The sequence below is a fragment of the Felis catus genome, chromosome B1 (genome assembly GCF_018350175.1).
Source record: "Felis catus isolate Fca126 chromosome B1, F.catus_Fca126_mat1.0, whole genome shotgun sequence".
Lineage (NCBI taxonomy): Eukaryota > Metazoa > Chordata > Mammalia > Carnivora > Felidae > Felis > Felis catus.
Window position 1 is genome coordinate 22,173,290 of NC_058371.1, and position 21,876 is coordinate 22,195,165.

The 21,876-nt window shown below is 36.5% G+C and overlaps 1 long non-coding RNA gene across 7 annotated transcripts in view; it reads left to right on the plus strand.

Annotated features, from left to right (window-relative positions):
• The window catches only part of LOC111560024, a 319,103-nt gene that overhangs the window by 167,656 nt on the left and 129,571 nt on the right, over positions 1–21,876 (plus strand). For all 7 annotated transcript variants that reach the window (XR_006596337.1, XR_006596340.1, XR_006596338.1 and 4 more), the window contains exon 4: positions 19,985–20,044. This is a non-coding gene — a long non-coding RNA (uncharacterized LOC111560024). The remainder of the gene's footprint in view (positions 1–19,984; positions 20,045–21,876) is intronic.

A 21,876-nucleotide genomic window follows, 5' to 3' on the forward strand; every position in this document is an offset into this window, starting at 1 on the left:
ATGAGAAGAGATACTGGAGGGGTAAAAATAGTCCAATTCATGCAGATACCTTAAGCCTTAGGAAGGAGTATAAATATTATACTAAAGACCACGAATCAATTGAAATATTTATACTAAACAGAAAAATGTTGAAATTTATATTTAACTTATCTTTCTGTTGCATTGTAAAGAATGAATTAGAAAGGAGCAAAAAAGGACAAGAAACTCATTTGGAAGGCTATTGTAGTAACCTGGGTGAGAGATTAGTGGTATAAAGTAGAACAAAGAAATGGTAAGAGGTAAAATTGGTAGGATTTTAGAAATCTTTCGATTGTAGAATCTATAGAAACTGATGGTTTATTGGTTGTACAGGGTGAGATAGAAGTTAAGGTCTTTGCTGAGGATTCAATTTTGAGCTCCATCTGTAGATGCTGGAGTGCATTTATGGCACTGCCATTTACTGAGTTGGGCACATGATGTAAATGGCAGTGCCATTGACTTAGCTAGAGAATATGAAGTGTGGGTTGAGATTGGGATTAGTATAAAAAAAGCCATTTTTCTACGAGACACATTTCAACCACCTTTGGGATCCAATGAAGAAATGCAATTTTGGATATATAAATGCACAGTTCAGGAGAGAATTTTTGACTTGGGAAACATCAACAAAGCTGTGGGTATAAATGGCATCAGATCATGTGTGCTGTGGTTATCCATCCAGAAGAGAAACTCCTGAAAATTCTGGAACTCTAAGGGTAGAACACTGAGCCCCAGAGAAGTTAATGTGCAAAAAAAATGTCGAGGAGGATGGTAACAAGAAATTAAAGGTGAGACTTGTGAAAGAGTATGTATGAAAAGTATCTGTTGGTAAAAGCAATCTCAGCAGAACTGGAAGGACAGAGCCCAGAAATCAGCTGGTCCCAGAGAGAATAAGACATAAGACTGGTTGAGAAACTTTGGTGGCCCTATACCTCAGAACAATAAAGGAGCCACTACCATGCCCATATGAAAGTCAACATAAAATGTTACCTTCAAAATAATGGAAATAAATCCATTCCATAAATTGAAATAGCTGCTTTTTACAGTCTCTGTTATAAAATTGTGGATAAAGTAAGTGGAGGTGGGCTTTCATCTTTCATTTTTATAATTTCAAGTGCCTGTTTTGGTACCTCAAACATAGGGTTCAGTACTGGCAGTGGGGAGGACCAGAGAGCAAGGGCAGTCAATGATCTCAAGAAACGTGGCTGCAAATAGAGGAGAGATACTGGCCAAAGGAGAAGGGGCTGCCAGAAGGAAGGGGGTTTGTGTTTGTTCATTCATTTTGTGTGATAGAAGAGGGTTGAACACATTTAGATTTTGTAAAAAGTTACAAAACGTGAGAAGAAATTTAAAAAGAGAGAAGAGATGACGAATAGCATAACCACATAAACAAGGTATAAGGGATTGTATCAGAACACTACTGGGAAAGAGGCAAGTTGTTTCCTTTCCTGTTTTAACATAAACAAATGAAGAAATCATGGATTAATTTAGAGACTAAAAAGTTGAGTGGTTTCTTAATACATGGCAGGGCATTTGCATGGCATTTGTTTTATCTACATGATAGGAGGCTGTTGAAAGTGAAGGAAAGAAGTGGGAGAAGACTTCAGAATTGTTGAAAAAAATCCAGTAGTTCTTGTGAAGAATAGTTCAGGTTACTGACAAGACGAGAAAGGCATAAAGTATTACCAGGGCCATGAGGAGGGGTGAGGGGTGGCGAGAACATGATTTTCAAAAGTGTATTAGTCAAGGTTCTCCAGAGAGATCACTTACTACATCTCTATTTGTATCTTTATCTGTATCTCTCTATCTTCCCTATCTATCCATCTATCTAGGCAGATATTTATTATAAGCAGTTGGCTCAAGTGATTTGGGAAGCTGGGCATTCCAAAATCTATACAGCCCATTTCAAGTCCAAAGTTGGAACTCATGAACCATGAGTTCATGACCTGAGCTGAAACTAAGAGTCAGACACTTAACCAACTGAGCCACTCAGGCTCTCCTCAGTAATTTAGGAATTTAATATATTTCATAATCTTTCATCTACATTGATACTTTCTTCTGGTTCCTTTTTGAGTTCTTAGTATTCCTCTTAAAAGGGAAGATGACGGAAATATTGCCTAAGAGTTTCCTCTTAGGAGGAAATATTGCCTAAGAGAAATAATAACTTATTTCTGTGAACTCCAGAAGCTTACAGATGGGCATATTAAACATTGATCACAATTTGATCATTAAGGAATTCTGAAAAAGTCATTTTTGAGGTTTTGTCTTTCTCTTACAAATTTGAAGTAAAAATTAGTTTAATTTTGTAATTAACTTCTGTTACCCAGCAGTGATTTGATCATATTTATGTCATGTTGTATGTTACTCGTGTGAGGAAACCTACTTCCCTGCCCTGTTTAGTTGAATGTAGATTTGACCATAAAATATTTTTTTAAGTAATTGAATATATTGCATCAGAAACTGCCCTAAGCTTCACAATTTCGGTTATTTTGGCTTATAATTTTATTACAAGTCATGGCAAAATACTCTCCCCCCCTGCAAAACAAAAAAACAAAAAAAACTCAGCGGAATACATGCAAATAGCCTGTGGCAGACAAACATTCTTTCTTCCAGAACAGTTGGTTTTGAATATGCAACAGTTTCTAGTTCTAGAAGGGGATATATCGTGAATCACTTACAGTATTTTTCACTAACCAATAATAGAATTATTGGTTAATCGTGTACCAGCTTCCTCAAAAATAAGTAACATGAATTGCCAGTGGTATCATTTCTTATAAATAAAGACCATAAATGTACGATTTAAGTAAATCAAAAAGCACGGTAGAGTCATCTGCTAGTTAATTCAACATAAATAGAAGCATCAAATATAAGACCTTTGTGTCATTCAAGGTACAAAAGTTGAACATGCTTAATGGAGTCTCTACCACACATCAGATGTAAATTGCAGAACATTATGATTGGTGTGTAAGGGAGCCATGCGTTTGGCTTTCCAGTATGATCTGGGCCCTGGAGCTTCCTTTGGTTAGTGCTATTTTTTTGTCGGATCACTGTTTCCTCATCAACTTTAAGGGAAATGTTTCTTTAGGACTACTTCAAACATTGAAAATCCAATGCTTTTTAAATTGGGAAGTTAGTTTACATTTATGGAAAAGGAATATAAATAAATACATCGCATACTACAAAATTTCAGAACAGCATTTACTTTCTTTTACAGTATCTTTTTGCCCTTCACACATATAGGTAGTGCAATTTTTAAAATCGCTGTTGCTGTCTGGTAAGCGATGCTTTTGAGATGGAGGAATAAAAATATTACAAGAAACTTAAAACAATTTGAGTTGCAAAACAGTAAGGCAGCAGCCAAGTTAATTCTCTCCTGTTGGGACGCAAGCTGATTAAAGATGATTCCCAGATGCAAACAGGAAGCAAAAATGTATAGATTACATAATGTCTTAGCAGGAACTGAAAGTCAGAGCTAAGTCAGCAGTGCAGCCAAGAAATACTTCATGGAAGGGTAGATCGGTGTCTAAAGACGCAGATTTGAATTCTTGGGTCCACCTCTCTGGTTCTTCAAGTTGGAGTGACCTCATGCCTCTCATACTCATGGCTAGTTTGGCAAGTGCAAACAGTGAGAATACACTCCAGCTACCGAGGTTGTTGCAGCCAGTTGGGAATCTGAACAGTGGGACTCAGTTCAGGTTTTGACATCTGACTACTCAGTTACTTCTCGAAGCGTCCCATACAGTCCAAAATACCTATACTAGATCTTCAAAGTTAGGCATGTTCTCAGATTGTAACAACATAAGCATATGTTTGTCTTCTTGAACAGAGCAGAGTAGAAGCTGAAGAAAACAGAGAAAACTAATACGAAGCTTTATCTGAATTGAAATTCCCTTCAGTGAGTTTACCAGTAGGCACTTCCCCCCCCCCCATTGAAATATAACACATATAAATATTCATGTTTACTGTGAAATGTAGTTTGCTTCCTCAAAGAAAGTACAGCTAACAGCTATAATTTGCCCAGTTATCCAGTTAAAATTTTCTATCTCATGTTCCATTTGAAAATTGAAAGAATTTCAATTATCAGTACTAATCAGACTGAGGAATCATACATACAAAGTTTACAGTTAGTCTGAAAAAGAAGTTGAAAGTCATACATTTGGTTTGAATGACCTGAGGTAGTTTTTCCCAAGAAACTTTTCTCTGTCTGCGAATTAATAATCGTTATGGACCACTTACGATGAACTTAAAGTCAGTCTAGACTCTGTCAGAGAAATTTATTATACATCATGATTATCCCCTAAATGTGCTTATAGTCTGCTTGGAGAAATGATTTGCTACAAATATGTAATACTCAGTACAAGGCAGCATTTAACTTTTCAAGTGCGTGATGTGAGCGGTTCAATTTGCACTAGGTGGGCAACTTTTTTTCCCAACTAATTCAAGAGAAACAAATCATGGTTCTTCAGCCTTTTTGTGCCCCAGATTTTTACATCTGAGCCCATGAGATGCCCTGCTCCAGAAGGCTCTCAGCTCACTTCCAGTACTTGACTTGTCTGCACTTTTTTTTTCTTGTGACCTGTTTTCCACCTGTCTCCTGGAAAATACCTGTTGATCATGCTGCAAGCTCAGCCAGGATGCCAGCCTCTCCCCACTGGGCCTTCCAGACGGAGTCATTGTCTCCCTCTCCGTGCTTGTATTAGCCCCTCAAGGTGCTTACTCTGTTGTACTGTAATCACAGACTCCTTTGCTGTCCTTCCTGATTTGGACACAGAGAAATGTCCAAACACTTAATAAAATACCTGGTTCATGAAAACAAATGGGACGAATGAGTTCAGTACAAAGAAGGAAGTAGAGGGTACATTTACTGTCCTTGCGACCCCAAACAGAGGAGTAAGAATTGCATTCCTTTCTCTGAAGCGAAGATCGAGGGTCACATACAGGCTGGTGGGCACCCACCTGTGGCTGCATCATTAGCCGCCAAACCTGGGACCATTCTTCCCACAACTGTATCAGCCATTTCAGGATATTCTCTCTAACGTCCTCATATATAATCTGGTCCTGATTTCATTCTGAATGTTTCTCCAGGGCACTTACTTTTCCTATAAGTTATATACCATTGCAGTTCAAACTACTGTCTGTCATTTCTGACTTGGACAAAGGAATATTACTGAAAATAATTTCCCCAGCTTTGCTTTTACTCCTTTCCACGCTTTTCTTTTCATTGAAGCCAAAGTTACATTTTGAAGATATGCGTCAGGTCAGAGAAATTTGCCTCTCATGATCTCACTGCTCTGAGAAGAAAGACCACAGTCTTTTTTTTTTTAATTTTTTTAATGTTTTATTTATTTTTGAGACAGAGACAGAACGTGAGCAGGGGAGGGGCAGAGAGAGAGGGAGACACAGAATCCGAAGCAGGCTCCAGGCTCTGACCTGTCAGCACAGAGCCCGATGTGGGGCTCAAACTCACGGACTGTGAGATCATGACCTGAACCAAAGCCTGATGCTTAACCGACTGAGCCACCCAGGCGCCCCAAGACCACAGTCTTGTAAGATTACCTCTAATGTGGCGTGTGGCTCTGCCCCAGCAGTGCCCCCAGCCTCAAGTCATACCGATTTCCCCTTTGCTCCATTCACTGTGTTCTCTCATTCCTTCATGATCCTAAAGTTATTTTTTTTCTTTTCTAACTCAGGGACTTCCTAATGTGCATTTTTTTTCTACCTGGAATTCTCTGTTTCTCTGCAACATCCCCACTTCCTGGCATGTACCTCCCTCAGTCCATTCATTCTCGGAGAACAGCTCAAATATTCTTCCAGGGAAAAGTTTCCTCTGTCCTCTCAGTTAAGTCTGGTCTTGCTACTCCCTCAACACTTGACTTTCCCTTTATTATTACGCGCTACAACTTGTAACCATGTAACAGTATATATGATTATCTAATTAATCCCTGTTTCCCCTCCTAGACGAAAAGTGCCAGGATTAGGACTGTTTTGCTAATAAACATATCCCTAATGACCATTGTAGCGTCTGCCACATAATAGGTACTCCCAAAATATTTGTTGAACAAATTGATGAATTAAAACTGCAACAGTAAAACAAAACAGCAATAAATTGAAGAATCATCAGTACAGCAAACAGTAAAAATATGAGCTTTTGGTAATGACAGGGACAAGGGACACGAGTTACTAAGTCATCATGCTGAAAACTGAAACTAAAGCGCCCCCTCCATATGATTTCCTTTTCCCCAAACATCTTTGGAATGGTCAAAACCAACTTTGTTCTAAAAGAAACTGTCAAATGAGCAGCAGACGTAGCAGGTGTATCATTAACATAAGAATCGATTGGGTGCCCTTAGGGCTCAGTCTTCTGCTATAAACTTTGCCAAGAGCGCAAATAGGGCAAAACTTGAGAATTCCCCATGGGCTAACATTATGCGGATATGGAAAAGGAGGCACCGAAATGGAACAGCCAAGTAGGAAAATCAAGCTGTTTCCCCTTCATTAATACATACTAGTGTAAATGAAATAAAGTAAAAGATAAGGAACAGAAATGTATGAAATCATCTAAAATTAGTTTGGTTATGAATATACTTGTGAATAGGAGAAACAGTTGGGTCAATCAGGGAAGCTTACATGACAAACATTGATCTTGATTATAGAGTGGGGTTCTTCCATGTGTCAGAAATAACTTGGACAGAGACTGTGATGATAGTATTTGTTATAGAAACAATGTTCCTATTCTTAAAGGCTTCGAGAATTCGAAAATTAGAAGCATCTTGGTCACGTCATTTGACACCTGTAACATAGACCTAGCCAAATACAGATGACCAGGGCTAAGTTAACTGGCTACTCCCAGGAGAACTAGGCATTTTAAACTCAATAATTTTCCTCAAATATAAAAGGAGAGTATGTTGTGTGTGAAGTAGTGAATAAAGGAGAAGGGGACCAGTTTGAAAGATTGAATATTTTATATGAAGATTTCACAATCTCTTGCCTACAGCATATCTAATGTTGAAGGCTTATATCTTATCTTTCCTATCTTTAGATTGGTTTTGTGTGAATGATAAATTATAATGTTGATTGGTTTACCTCTTTTCTTTCTCTGATTGCAATCGGTATTTGTAATATTTGTTTTAACTTTGAGGGTTTCTGTTGTTTTGCAATTGCTTCTTCTACTGAAAAATTCATTATAGCACCAAGACAAAGAGGTTGGTAATTTGAGGCCAAATTCTTATTCTATTCCAAATTTGCAAAAAATGAAGCAAAGACAACATTTGTCAGCTTTCTGGCAGAGATATTTATGTTGGACAATCATTTCTGTTGTTTTTGGAAAAGGAGGGCTAAAAATCTTCCTTTCTCATCCCTACATGAAACAAATTTTGGACCGTATGATAGCCCTTCATGCCAACTTCAATGTGTAGAATTCCAGCACTTGGATTTTTTTTTCTGAAATGACTTCAGTATTCTCTGTGCCTGTGGCTTTATAAAAAGCACCCGTCTCTTTATTGAACACCACAAACATTCTCCAGGTTATCTGCTCTGTCTTCAAGCCAACTATATTTGTTTTGAAATTGTTAGGATCAGTGTGGCTTGAAAAGACAGATTGTGGGCTTTGGTAGCTGTCTGCTGAATGAATCTGTTTCTTTTGTCCTTCCTCTTCCTCTCCCCATGCCCCACTGAGGTGCCTTCTGTTTCATTTTTTCCCACCCAACAAATGATTCCCTCTGGATATTGATTAGAATTAAACAAACAAACAAACAAACAAACAAACACAAGAGCTCAAAATATACTTTGAACACCCTAAGACAAGTTTGAAAAGTGACTTGGACGTGATGGTTTAGTGTCTCAACTTTTTTTGGAACTTGGCCTTTGAAATGAAAAAAAATGGGAGAACTATGGGTTCATCCCTTCCGTTATGAAATGACTCTTCAGAAGCAGTAAATTCTGGCACTTTATAGTAGTAAGTTTCTACATTTTCTCTATAATGTACCTCCTTTGGTGCTGATAGAATAGAGTCTCAATAGGGCACATAGTTTGGGTTCCTAGACAAATACACGTCCAAAGCAAGAACCTAGAATCTATTTCCTCCTGTGCTGCCCTGACCAAGCTGCTTTCTCCAGTGATTACGTCTGCTGGACCCTTCACTTGCTTATTTCTAGCATTCCAGGTGATGACGTGATGTTACATTGCGCTATTTATGTGGAAGAAATTCAGGAGTACATGCAGGAGGAACAAGGATGAATTCATGTTAGATCTAAAGGATGGCCACATATTAAAACTCTTTTTAAAGAGACACTGTTTTGTTTTCTATAACTTCAAAGCGTTGTTGCAGCTGTACTTTCCATAATTTTATTTTAAAGAGTCTGCACTTGTTTCGTTTCTGTGAAATTAATATTTTTGTGGTTAAATGGACTTCAAGTACTTTTTTCAAACTCATACAGTCTGCTTCCAGGTTGAAGCAGTTTTCAAAATATGGTTAAGTGGCCAAAGTAAGAAAGTTGCATCTCTGTTAGTGATAAATCAACAAACCCAATCAGGAAAATGTGTAACTCTGAAACTTTGACAAGACTAGTCAGCTCTCATTCTCCGAGGATCAGCAACTTAAGACAGGTATACACAAAACCAGGTCAAATATATTATTCAAGAAATGGGCCATAAAGTCCCATTGTTTAATCAGCAGAAGGGGTTTGTCGAGGGGATGAATTGTTATGTGAACCCTTCCGGTTTAATCTAAACCTGAATGTTGGTTTGTAGTGCACATGACAGCTTATCTCGATGCCTGAAAAGATGAGCTTCCCAAGGACCATAAATAAGTGAACACCTCTCATCCAGGATTGACTGCACCTGCCGTTGTCCTCTCACAGAATAATACACAATTAGCTAGTGATTTTTTCAGAGAGAATTTTGATTTTACTATTAACAGAATATTTTTCTCTTGAGGTAACATATATGTTTATAAAATACAGTGACATGCATAATCGAACTAAGGGAAAAATTTTGTCTTTCAGAAACTTTATAATTGTATATTTTATAATACTTACTTTAGAACAAATATAACTTCAGACTTGGGGAATGTTGACTTATAGTTGATAAAAAAACAAAAATGTTAATGTCAAATATGAGAGTCTAGAAAAAGAGTTAACAGATTTCAGATTTTAACAAAATTTTAGTAAATAATAGGTTAGCATTCTGAGAGGAACTCTGTAAAGAACATTAAAAATATTTGACCCAGTCAAAAAATTTTGCTAAATTAATACATATGGTAATTTTTTTAATGTGTGGCTACTCTGCAGTCCTTAACCTTTATGAATGATTATTTCAGAGGAGGATACATTTTTAAAGTCTGTAGCTTAAAATTTACAAAACACAAATTGAGACAGTGGATGAAACTGGGGAGGGCTGATATTATCTCTTTCTCCCTTTCTTCTGAGATCATCTCCATTCAGTTTATCAGTCCAAGAAAGATAATTTTGAGAATTGCCTCTAAAGAAGTAATTTGATGGTGACAAATTTCACAGAGAGGTCAGAGTTTCATAGGGTCAGAGTTTCATAGAGAGGCATATTACTTAAGCAGATGTCTGATGGGTGGTGGAAGGCTCCTCTCTCCAATTATGTATGCCCCATTGGCCATTTGAGAATTCCCCAGAACTTCTTTGGAGATGAAAATGCAAATGTTACCTGAATGTTTAAGAATGATATTGGCTAATGGAAATAGATCCAAAGGCAGATAATCTTTGTAATGTTATTGGTAAGTTTCATGAGGGCCTAAGAAACATATGAGAAATAATCAAAGGAACCGTGACATTAATGATGTGCAAAACAGAGAAGTTTGGAGGGAGCAAGCTGTTTCTCTCTTGATCTAGGAAAAGCTAGATTTCCTTTGAGGTGCACTAATTCTAGGTAGCTTCAAGAGCAGGAATAGCAACAATAGCTAGAAATCATGGGGTATCCAATATGAATAAATATATTAAAAAGACTACAATTTCAGTGGTCCAAAATAAAATGAATAAGAGATAATGGTACCTGTCAAAATGGGGTACTTATGAGTTAGTTAGGAACCATATGCTGAGGATAGTGGAGAAAATAAAGTTAACACATACAATGTTGTGTGTGTCAGACCCTGTTTTAAGTATTTCACATATTGTCATTGCATTTAATCCTGACAACAGTCTAGCGATGTAAATTCTACATCACTACCTTGTACAGAGGAAGCAAAGAGAAGTTTGAATAACATATCCAGGGTCACACAAATCTAGAGTTTGTTTTGAATTTATGCAGTTTGGTCTTCAGCATCAGTTCCCTTAACCATGATGCTGTATTGACTCCAAGAGTTGTCTATGTTAACTTCTGCTGATATTAATATTATACAGCTATTTATCTGTTACCTACTGTGATCGAATTGGAAGAGAAGAATATGTACGGAGGGGAAAGAAGTCAGAAAAAGTTAAGAGCATTGAATGTTGCTGCAAATACAACTTTGATACCCCAAGCAACATTTAGAAGACTTCCCAAACTTCCCAATATATTTTACACTGAGCATCACTTATAGATGGGTGTGGAGAATAGAATTTCGGCCTTTCTCACTTGGCCGACCGTCAAGTAAAATCTAACAAAGTAAATTTCAGAGAAACTTACGTTCATCATGTTTCCTCACTGCCCTGTAATTTTCCACAACTTTGAGTATAAGTTTAGGTCCTTCATAATCTGACCCCACTCTTACATTTAAACCCTTTGGTGAGACTGGTTTTTCTCACTTTGCTCTTTCCATTTTCCTCGTATACATGTTACCTCACTTTGGTTGCTTTTGCTGATGTTATCATATTAATCTAAAATAACCAAATTCTAACTAACCTACAAGGGCATGTTGAGTTTGATCTCCTTCTGAAGGCTTTTCAGAGTTTCCCACATCAATCTTTCTTTATTGTAAATTATGGTCATAGATGTAGTTGGGAAGGTTAGCTTCTTAATTCTCTAGTTTAGTTCTATCCTTGTATAATTATAAACACATATATTATACATACTCTGAAAGCTGTAGTTTAATAGTATTTTTTGATACTATGGATACTGCTTATAATTTACCTCGTCTAAATTTCCTTGTTTGTCATATAGGATTTTCTTGGAGGTTTAATAGTGAGTAGTTTTTAACTTGTAACACATTTCTGTTACATCTTTAAAAGCCTTGTTAACAAATAAATACATTATCTCATGTTCCATATACTTGTGTACTGTCTTTCAGCTTCACTCCAACTTTTCTTTGTTCTCCTTTGTATGAAAGATGAAAGTATGCAAAGTAATCTTCCCATGCTCCCTTGCCAGTGGGTTTCCAGTATGATTTGACCAATTGGAAGCACTGGCCAGAGATTGCAGAGGAAGGAAGAAAGAAGCATTTTTTTTTCTTTTTTTTTTTTTAATTTTCTTCTTCTCTGGTGTCCTTGGTGGCAGCATTGGCAGCATGGGGAAGTGACTGTGGGCTCCAGGAGCAACTTTAGGTGAAAAGGTCACAAGCATATTAGTGGGAGTTGCAGCAAAAATCAGTGGAATCCATGTTCCTGGATTTTTGCTCAGCACCAGTCAAAACAACCATTGCATCGATGCTTCTGCATCATCTGAAGGGTGTTCAGACCAGGGATAGAAAGAAGTTTCTGATTTCCAAGTAACATTCCTTCTCCCTGTTTCTCCTTCAGTATTTTCCCCTTCTTGGTTTTGCTCCTTTTACCCCTCCAAAAGTTGTGTAGGCATTAAATCCTTCTCTCCTTGAAATGTCAGGAGTGGTTCCTGCTTTCATAACTAGACACTGACGGATACATCTAGACCAGTTCTGCATTTGGCCCTGGGATCATCTCTACAGCATCCTCTCAATTAAGTATATATTATCTGTTAAAATTTTTCATTGAGCTTGGATACACTCAAGACAACATATCCTATTTTTAAATAGCCCTCATTAAAAAAAAAGTATTCTATTATGGTGATCTGAACTGTGTATCATTATATTTTCCTTTCAATTCTATTTTATGGGTTTTAGGACACCCTACAAATAATAGTCATTATCCCTGTCTGAATTCTAAGCCTATTAGAGTTGGATCAAAGACAGTGAAATGGGTATAACATTATTTACTTGAATACTAACAAAGTCTGTGTAGAATATGGGTTTATATCTTAGACCAAATGAGCATGTGAATATTTGAGCGATGACATGCAATTTACATAGCATATGCTCTTTATTTAACAAATCCTTACTGAGCTCATCCTGTAATCTAGGTGAATTTCTAAATTGAGGGGCTAATACCAGTGAACCAAACAGTTTAGATCTGTAAAATAGAGAGGAGGAAAGGCTGAGATAAGTATATCTGCCTCTTCATCCTAGCCCTCCAGTTAGAGGAGTAAGTTCTTCTCCAAGAAAGGTGAACAGCAATCAGAGAAACAGAGACAGCCAAAAGCAAGTGGGAGTCCCTTTTCCGAAACTTGAAGCAGAGAGATTGAGACTTCCTTTGGCTTAACTGAGCCATGGTCTGTATGAAAATTCAAATATCATGAGAGACAAAACAGATTAAACTTTATCTTTTATTTAGATATCAGTGATTTTTCTGTGAACAGCTTTTTAAATGGGCATCAGAGAAGGGGCACCTGGGTGGCTCAGTTGGTTAAGCATCCGTCTTCGGCTCAGGTCATGATCTCACAGTTCGTGGGTTCAAGCCCCATGTCGGGCTCTGTGCTGACAGCTCGGAGCCTGGAGCCTGCTTCTGACTCTGTGTCTCCCTCTCTCTCTCTCTCTCCCTCTCTCCCTCTCTCTTAAAAATAAATAAATGTAAAAAAAAAAAAACAATAAATGGGCATCAGAGAAGGCTCTAGGAACACTGAAAGTAGTGATACACAAAATATTTAATGATTTTTAACAGTTTGATATGGATATTGACAAGTTTGAGTGGATACTGGCTGTAAACTACCCTATGGCCATACCAAGGGGTACTGGTGAGTCTTGTCCCTGGGCACTGAGGAGCTGAGGAAAGATCAAGGTGGAGGATGATGAGGAATCTGGAGATACTAAGGATAAAATTGCCTGTTTGTGCTTACTGACACCTGGCCCAAGCATAACTCTGATTGTAATTTCAGTAAATTAAATCATCAAGAATCACTTTTACTCTAAAATTTAAAAGATTGCATTCAACTTTTAAATTATTTGGAAACATAGTTACCTTCCCATACACTCTAGAAATAGTTTTTTATTTGATAATGTATTAAATGTTTATTTAGCTCCTTCACTGATGAGAGTTTTGAGCAGGTGTTCAACTGTGCAAGTAATCTTCAATGTATATGCTTATTCCTAAGTTATTTTTAATTCTTTACATTTTTTATTTGTATATTTTTATTTGGTATTATTTAAACAATGTTAAGAAAGTACTCAGTACAGTTTAAATAATGTCTGTTGATTTGTCAGTATCGTCAATGCTGGTACCTACTAAGTCTTTTTTTTTTTGGTTTTTGGTTTTTTGGGGTTTTTTTGGGGGGGGTTGAGCAGCAGGCAAAGGTTTATTAGAGTATAATATTAGAAAGAAAGAATAGTATGAAAGCTTTCTTTACAGAGAGGGGACATTCAAAAGTGAATGCCCGCGACAATAGGCAAGGGTCCTTGTTTTATAAGGTTCTGGTGGCCCCTCCCTCCCCTTCCTCCTTGTTCCTACCCTCATTGGCTTGATAGCTCTGTGTGCTGGTTGTCCTTCCCTGATTGGCTCGTTTCCATTGTATGAGTGGTGGTCTATGGCCGTATCATTCCTGTGGGTCATAAGTTTTATGGTCTACTGCTTATTTTTAGTTAGGTCTTTTGTCAGATTCCTGAGGGAAAGCTGAGGGGGAGTAGATGGTGTCTATTACATTCTTAAGAGGAATCTTATGCCTGGGGGTGCGGGGGGAGGGGTTGCTGTGGTCAGACACTCCCAGCATTGGTCCAAAATATGTCTTTCCCCACCTAGGGACCTCAGGTCCTATCCTTTCCCTGCCTATTGTATCCTATCCTTTCCTATCTTATTACTCCCTCTGAACACATGACTCCTAACTGCCCTTAAGAATTGGGAGGATGACCTATCATAACTGCCTGCCTCCTGCTGAAGGGGGGCTATGACCTACTAAGTCAGATTTAACTGAGAGCCAATTCATTAAAATAAATTTATGCGTAGTCAACTTTTCATTTTACAGTGTAAGATATTGTGGCTATATAAAATTTTTTTTTATATTGGATTTTTTGGTGTTATTTATAATTTCATTTTTTCAAGAGCTGTCAAAATATGATTTCCTTTCATAATTAGAGGAAAATTTGCATCATTTAAATCCTTTGTGCACATAATCTTAATACATTGGATTAGCTTTTTTTTTAAGTCTGACACATTTTTTACTAAAATAAAAGTAGAGAATTTGATAGTTAACATGCTTTTATTTGGTTGCATTATTTTAAGAAATAATACAGGTACATTCTCAGCTGTTGTTAAATATGTTTCAGCAAAGTATTTACATTTGTTATGAAGTCAATAACAAAAACACAATTCCTTTCTAACCTGTTGTTAACTGGACCTTGCTAAGGTGCGTTGATCTAGTTTAGTATTGTAGTTTCATGCCCAGGAATCTCAACAAAGTGAGTAAAAAGGCAACTGCTAGATTTTTAATTAGAAAAATATGTAATAATGGCATGATAACCCCATTTACATACAACATGCGCATACCAAAATATGTCAGTTTTATAACCAAAGACTCACAACTTTGAAATTCATAGCTCATTTAGTATTTATCAATTTGAATTTCAGTATCTGATGATTTAATCAAAATTTTATATCATGATTTATTTAATAAAGAGATGTTAATTTTTGTAGCCTAAATTTTTAATGCTTCAAATTGTGATTTTTTTTTATATTTAAAAAATCAAATTTGCCAAATTCTAAGAACGGGAGCTATAATATAACAAGGAACCAACTCCACTTTTTAGGGGTTTCATAAATTACTTCACATTATCACCTGATATTTAACTGCCCAATTTACAAGGGGAAGGGTTAGTTCAGTTCACCTCAGACAATATACTCATACTTCCAAGAAGACGGTTTTCAAGGATAACATTGTTACATAGCCTGCCCATGGGTTAATTGTTTACTCTGATTTGAGTGGATAAGGTCAAGCCTTATCGTAAGATGAAAAGCCTGTCGTAAGATGAAAATTACTGGTTATGTGTAGTGTAAATTAAGTTTTCAACCTTTAGCATTGAAACAAGTAGTTTATATTTTTGGGTTTTCCTCAGTTTGGGACCTTGCCAATCCTTCCAGGTATCTACTGCCATCATGTTCCATTTTTCTTTCATTAAATGAGAAAGAAAGAAAAGGAAGTGGGTCAGAAGGACATTGGAGATTCCTGGCATTTATGTGGGTGTGTGTCCAAAGCATGTGACTCTACTCGCACCGGTTTACAGAACCCCTATAAAGGATGTGTAATTATGTAAGAATTTCATTCATAGCTATTGAAGCCAATATGCTATAGTGTTTAAGAATATAAGCTCTGGCATCACATATAAATTTAAATCCTCCCACCACCTCTTAGAATCTACAGAATACAAATAGGTTTATTAAGTCGCCTCTGCATCAGTTTTCTTGATTTAAAATGGGAATTTTAATGGTCTCCAAGTATAGGTGGTGGCACCCATAAAAGCCTGTCACAGTAAGCATATGACAGTCATTACTGTTACTTCTCAAATGTTGGATAACAGAATGTGAAATTTAGAAATGATCATTGTTTTGAGTTTATTCATCGTTATAAATGAGTTCAGCTTCCTGCTGATCATCTTGGCTTTTTTACCAATGCAGACTGACTATAACCGCCTTTGTGATTGTTAAAATATGATTTGAGTTTATGCATTTAAAACATGGAATGACACCTTATTTACTGAGTGAAGTTAAGTAAAATTGGCCTCAAATTTTCCTCTTTTCCTAATTTCAAGAAATAAATTGAGAGACTAAATTTAATATTAAGCAATGTTTCTCCATTTAAAATTGTATAAATCATGTCCTGGATTAGAATGAGTGTTAGAAATAAATACTATATATGCCTTGATGGTCATATATAAATATAAATATATAAATATTTCTCTATTTATATGCCATGTTGGATGGAGATGTCACATCTCTTTGAAACTGAATGTAAGTTAGTCTTTTATGGTATTGAGATTGTGGCATTCTTGGATCCTACTTTTTCTGAATCCAAATTGGAACAATTTAGGTTGAAGTGTGTCCCCCTCCGAAAGGTATGTTGGAGTTCTAATCCCCAGTATCTCAGAATATGATCTTATTTGAAATCAGTCTTAAAGAGGTAATCACATTACTATGAGATCATTAGGGTGGGCCCTAATACAATATAACCTGTGTCTATATAAAAAGGTTATACGTGGACATAGAGACAAACACACACAGAAAGTAAATGTGAAGGTGCAAGGAGATGTGATTCATCTACAAGCCAAAGTGTGCCTGGGGCTATCAGGAGCTAGGAGAGAGGCCTGGAACAGATTCTTCCCTAGAGCCTATAGTGGGAGCATGGCCTTGCAGAGACACCTTAATTTTGCACTTCTAGACTCCAAACTTGTGAGACAGTAAATATCTGTTGTTCTAAGCAGCTCAGTTTATGGTACTTTGTTACTGCAGCCCTAGAAAACTACTAGAGAGCCTCTCATAAAATTTGGACCAAGAGAGATTTATATATTTTTCTAGCTTGATCAGAGGCAACAGGATTCTTTAGGCTTTTACTGTATTTCTGGCCAATATCCAGCTAGCATTTAATCTAAAATTGCGAGAAAGAAAATACACTGTATGTAGACTTCATGAAGATTACTTTCTCAAACTTCTTTTTTAAAAAACCCAGAACTTTAATAAAATAATCCTATGAAGAACGCCTTGAAAATATCTCCTATAATCAATAACTTACCACTAGTTTATCAATTGTATTGCTTTCCTGTAACTGCTCTAACAAATGACCACAATCTTAGTGGCTGACAGCAACACGTTTATTATTTTACAGTCTGGAGGTTAGAACTCCAAGATGAGTCTAAAGTGAAAATGTCCGAGAACTGATTACTTCTGGAGGTTCTAGGGGAGAATCGGTTTCCTTGCCTTTGCCAACTTCTGGAGACCACCCACCTTTGGGGAGAATTCGCTTCCTTCCATCTTCGAGTCCAACAGCAGAGCACCTTCTCATCTTCTTCTCTTTCTCTTTGCTCCTGTTGCCTCATCACTTTTACTGTCTTCCAACCCTCCTGCCCTGTTGTATCTGAGTCCTTGTGATTACATTGGATCCACCTAGGTAATCCAGAATAATCTCTTCATGTCAAGATTCTCAAGTCAATCATATCTTCAAAATTCTTTTTGCCAGCTTAGATAACATATTCACAGATTCTGGGGACTAGGACATAGGTATCTTAGCAGGGCCATTATTCAGTCTGCCACACCAGTAAGTACTGTCTTTGCAAAATATGTTGCTCTAAATATCAACTAAATCTTAAGAGAAATTTTTTTTAATGTTTATTTTTGAGAGAGAGAGAGACAGAGAAAGAGTGCAAGTAGAGGAGGGGCAGAGAGAGAGGGAGACACAAAATCTGGCTCCAGGCTGAGAATTTTTTCTTTAAAGCTGATCTTCTAAAACTATTCCTGTAGGAATAAAAAATTAAAAAAAAAAAAAAAAAGAAATTGCAGATTTAATGTGACTTTTATCTTTTCTGTTATTCTATTCATTTATTCTGGAAATATTTATCAAACATCTGTGTCCTGAGAAGTTTTTAGGTTTTTTCCTCATGAAGCTTTTATCCTAGTAGTGGAGGGAGGCTCTACTAAGTAAATAAATAAATGGTATAGTTTCAGATGCTGAGAAGGGCTGTAAGAGAGAAAGTTGAGTGAAGGAACCTATAATGATGGGTTATTACTTGGATTGTCCTTTCTCTGCAGAAAGTGACATTTGTACAGTCTTGAATTAAGTGAGAGAAGAAGCACAGTGAATACTTGGGTGTAATTTTGGGAGAGGAAATTTATATTTGGTAGCTGTTTGTATCAAAAACATATTATTCTTCAGTGAATGAGAGTCCATCGTATCTTTCAAAAAATAAGAAATTTCTCTTAATCAGTTGCCATGCCAAATATAATCTAAGGGATCCTGATGCTCTCCAACATGTACTGTGTGGCAATAGATTCACTTAAGGTATATGACTTTAGATGAAATATGGCTCCACACTTCTCAAAATGGGTGGAGCTTAGAGTCATTAAATTCCTTCCTTGTTGAGGTGAGGGTCAGATTCAGAAGCATGTGGCCAAGAGTAAAAAATTCTCTGTGTCTCAAATTAGGTAGGTAGGTAGGTAGGTAAGGAGAGAGAGAGAGAGAGAGAGAGAGAGAGAGAGAGAGAGAGAGAGATAGGCAGGCAATATATAGACAGATATAATTTATTTAGAAGGGCAGTTTGTTGACTTATTCTTCTACATGGAGAAGGAATGTTAATAATATATAACATTTCATTTTTTTATTTAACTATTGGTTGATATATTGCTGTAGCATATTCTATACTACAAAAGTTAGTGTATATCTGGTTTGATATAGAGGCACTCACATAAACCAAGACTTTAAATTACATTGTAGGGGGTGCCAGGCTGTCTGAGTCAGTACAGTGTGCAAGTCTTGATATCGGAGTCATTGAGTTCAAGCCCCCCATTGGGCATGAAACCTACTTACAAGTAAAATAAAAATAAATAAAAATAAATAAAATAAAATAATAAAATACATTCTCCATCATTTTGGAAAATAAAGATTAGCAAAAGGCCTGCAATCTGTTCTTTCTTTGTAGAGATTATCCCAGGAAATAAAAAGAAAAATGCAACCTGGTCAAATTACCTGGCAGTATACTAATGGTATTTGCTTTGAAATGATGTTAGCAGGATGCATTTGGTCTGTCTAGGTCTGTTTGTGGGAAACAAACTTCATACTGTGGATTTATTTAATGCATTTTCCATCATGGTAGTATCAAAACATAAAATGGAGGTGGTTGACATACAGAGAATAAAGAACCATCCCCAGCCCCACCAAGGAGATGTCCATGTATTAGTCCCCTGCTGGAACCTCTGAAAATATTATCTTAGATGACTACAGGGAGTCAAGGTTCTAGATAGCATTAAAATTCCTCATCAGCTGACCCCAAAATAAAAACATTAACCTGGATTATCTGTCTACCCAATGGAATAACAGGAAGGATAATCATAAAGAAACAGGAAAGAGGGAGACACAAAAGGGAAAGCGATACAATGTGAGAAGGACTCAACTCTGTTTAGGCATTTGAACATGGAGGAAGGAGGTCACAAGCCCAAAACTGCTTAGAGCCTCTTGAAAGGAATGCACCCCTGCCAGAACCTTGGTTTTAACCCCGTGAGACCCGCACTGGACTTCTCATGTACAGAACTGTAAAGAGAATAAAGTTGGGCTCTTTTAAGCCACCAAGTCTGTGGCGAATTGTTACAGCATTCCTAGGAAGGAACATATTTCGTGATGAAAGTGACTTATTTTGTGTAAGTGATGATGCATATGCTCCTTAGACAACTCATTTGCTAAGTCAAATTTAGCCAGGCTACGTCCCAAAGCAGCACAGGAATCCCCTGAGAGCTGTACTGGGGATCCAATACTTTTTCCTTCCTCTCTGTCTCATGGTTTCTTGTATCTTTGAAAGCAGGAGTAAAATTTGATACCTTACAAAATCTCTTATTTCTTTGTGTCTGATGTGACATACCAATTCTTTGTATTTTCTTATTGGCTCTCTTTTTTTCCTAAATAAGAATCGTAAATGATATATTATTATCCAATTTATTTTGTTATTTCACAGATAACATGTCCCAGTACAGAATTAGATAGTATTTAAAAGCATAATAAATGAATGAAATAATTACTATATCAAGGAACTTACAACCTATGTGAATTATTTCAGTTTACAGATGCAAAGATATCGAAACACCATTTGAATAAGTTTGTTTTCCCTCTGTACAAGGTAAGAGTCACTAACAAAAATTTCCATAGCTATACAGCAATGTTGGGAAAATTTGAATCCTATTACTGAAAAAACATCAGCTCTGGAAAGTGGTCCAAACAGGAAAAAACAATGCTGAGATAATGGTTACACTGTGCTTCTATGAGCCTATGAGAATTTTACATATAGTACATCTTCAGTAACTTTTTATTGAGAATAATTGAATCATCATTGAAGCCAGCCAGAGGAAAGAATTAAGTGTGATTCATTATATTGTGCTTCTGTCCCCTCTATCAATGTAGCAAGAAGAAAGGCAACTCAACAAGGTGACAAATCTACTTCCTGGTCAAGAAAAAATAAATATAAGATCTAGATCATTTCTATAACAGGAGAAAAATAAGAAAATCTGGTTTAGACATTGCTGTTACACTTTAGTATATGACTGTAGTTTCAATTTTGTGCAATAGATTTTACTTTGTGAGACTACAAACACAATCATTATAAAAGTATAGGTCAAAATAGCAAGGAGAACAAATATAAACATTAAAATCTCCAAACTGAGGAAACTGAACTTAGAACACTGACAATGATCAGGGATTAATATTTGATTAAACTTTACAGACTAAAACTGAAAACAAGTTAATGTATTATTGGTGCATATAATTATTACTTAATATAAGTAATAATTACCTAAAAATAAACCTATTTCAGAAATGTACCAAATTGTATTTTATCAACTCAGAGATCTATTATTTTAATGTCTGTTATTCTTATTGTTACAATTTCACTTGAAAAATAAAAGAAATCCTTTGGTGGAAATGCCCGCACCAAAAGGAACTTTGATGTGAGAATGATAATAAATATAATAATAGCTAATACTTATCAAGTGCTTACTATATGTCAGGCACCACATGCTTTATGACTGTATTCATTATGTCATTTATGTTTCTCAACAACCTGATGAGGTCAGTCTTTTATAGCCGTTCTTTAATATATGAGGAAATTAAAGTCACAGAAGATTATGTTACTCGCCTTGATAATATATGCAGTGCCTAGGAAACCTCCATTTGGAATTCTTGCCTGTGACATAGTGCATGCTTTTAACAACAACCTAGATAGCTTCTCACTTTTGCTTCTTCCCTTATTTACCTGTTCTGTTCATGTAAACAATGCCAGTTCACTGAAGGTCATTAGCTATCAAAGGTCATTACCTATCAGAATGGTTCTCTATTTCAAGCATAGTCTTGTGCATCATACTTTTGGTCATCTATAGAGAACAAAAAAAATGGTGTTTAACTCTAAGTTTGTCTATAGCTGACATTATTTTATAGCAGAAGGGCCTTCATGAACTGATAAGTATAGGATTACCGATAAAAGGTAATTTACAACCAGAGTGGAAATAACCAAATATTACTTAATGAAAGAACATTGAACACCTTTAACAATTTCAAGGAGTTTCCAGGCACCAAAATGGATGTAGAAATAAAAGAAATACCTAGCTAGCTAGGCTTCATTGCTGTACTTGCTCATTGTTCCAACTCTTTTGAGAATTTTACAGTTTACACATCCTCACTCTTTCTTCTTCACTTGTAATATGCTGACTCTAAGAGCTACCTGTCCCCCCCACCCCCTTCCTTTCTCTCTCTCTCTCCCACCACCCCTGTCTCTTCCTTTCTGTCTTTATACTTCTCCCTGTCCCAGAGGTCACCAACAATTTGCTTTCGTAAGCAAATTGTTAGAAGATTAAATTTGTCTTCAGCTTATTCTTCTCCCATAACCCACACTAAGTAACATATTGCCCTTGCAGTTCACTCCAGCTGCTAGTGAAATGTCAAGGTTGAAAGTATAAACTA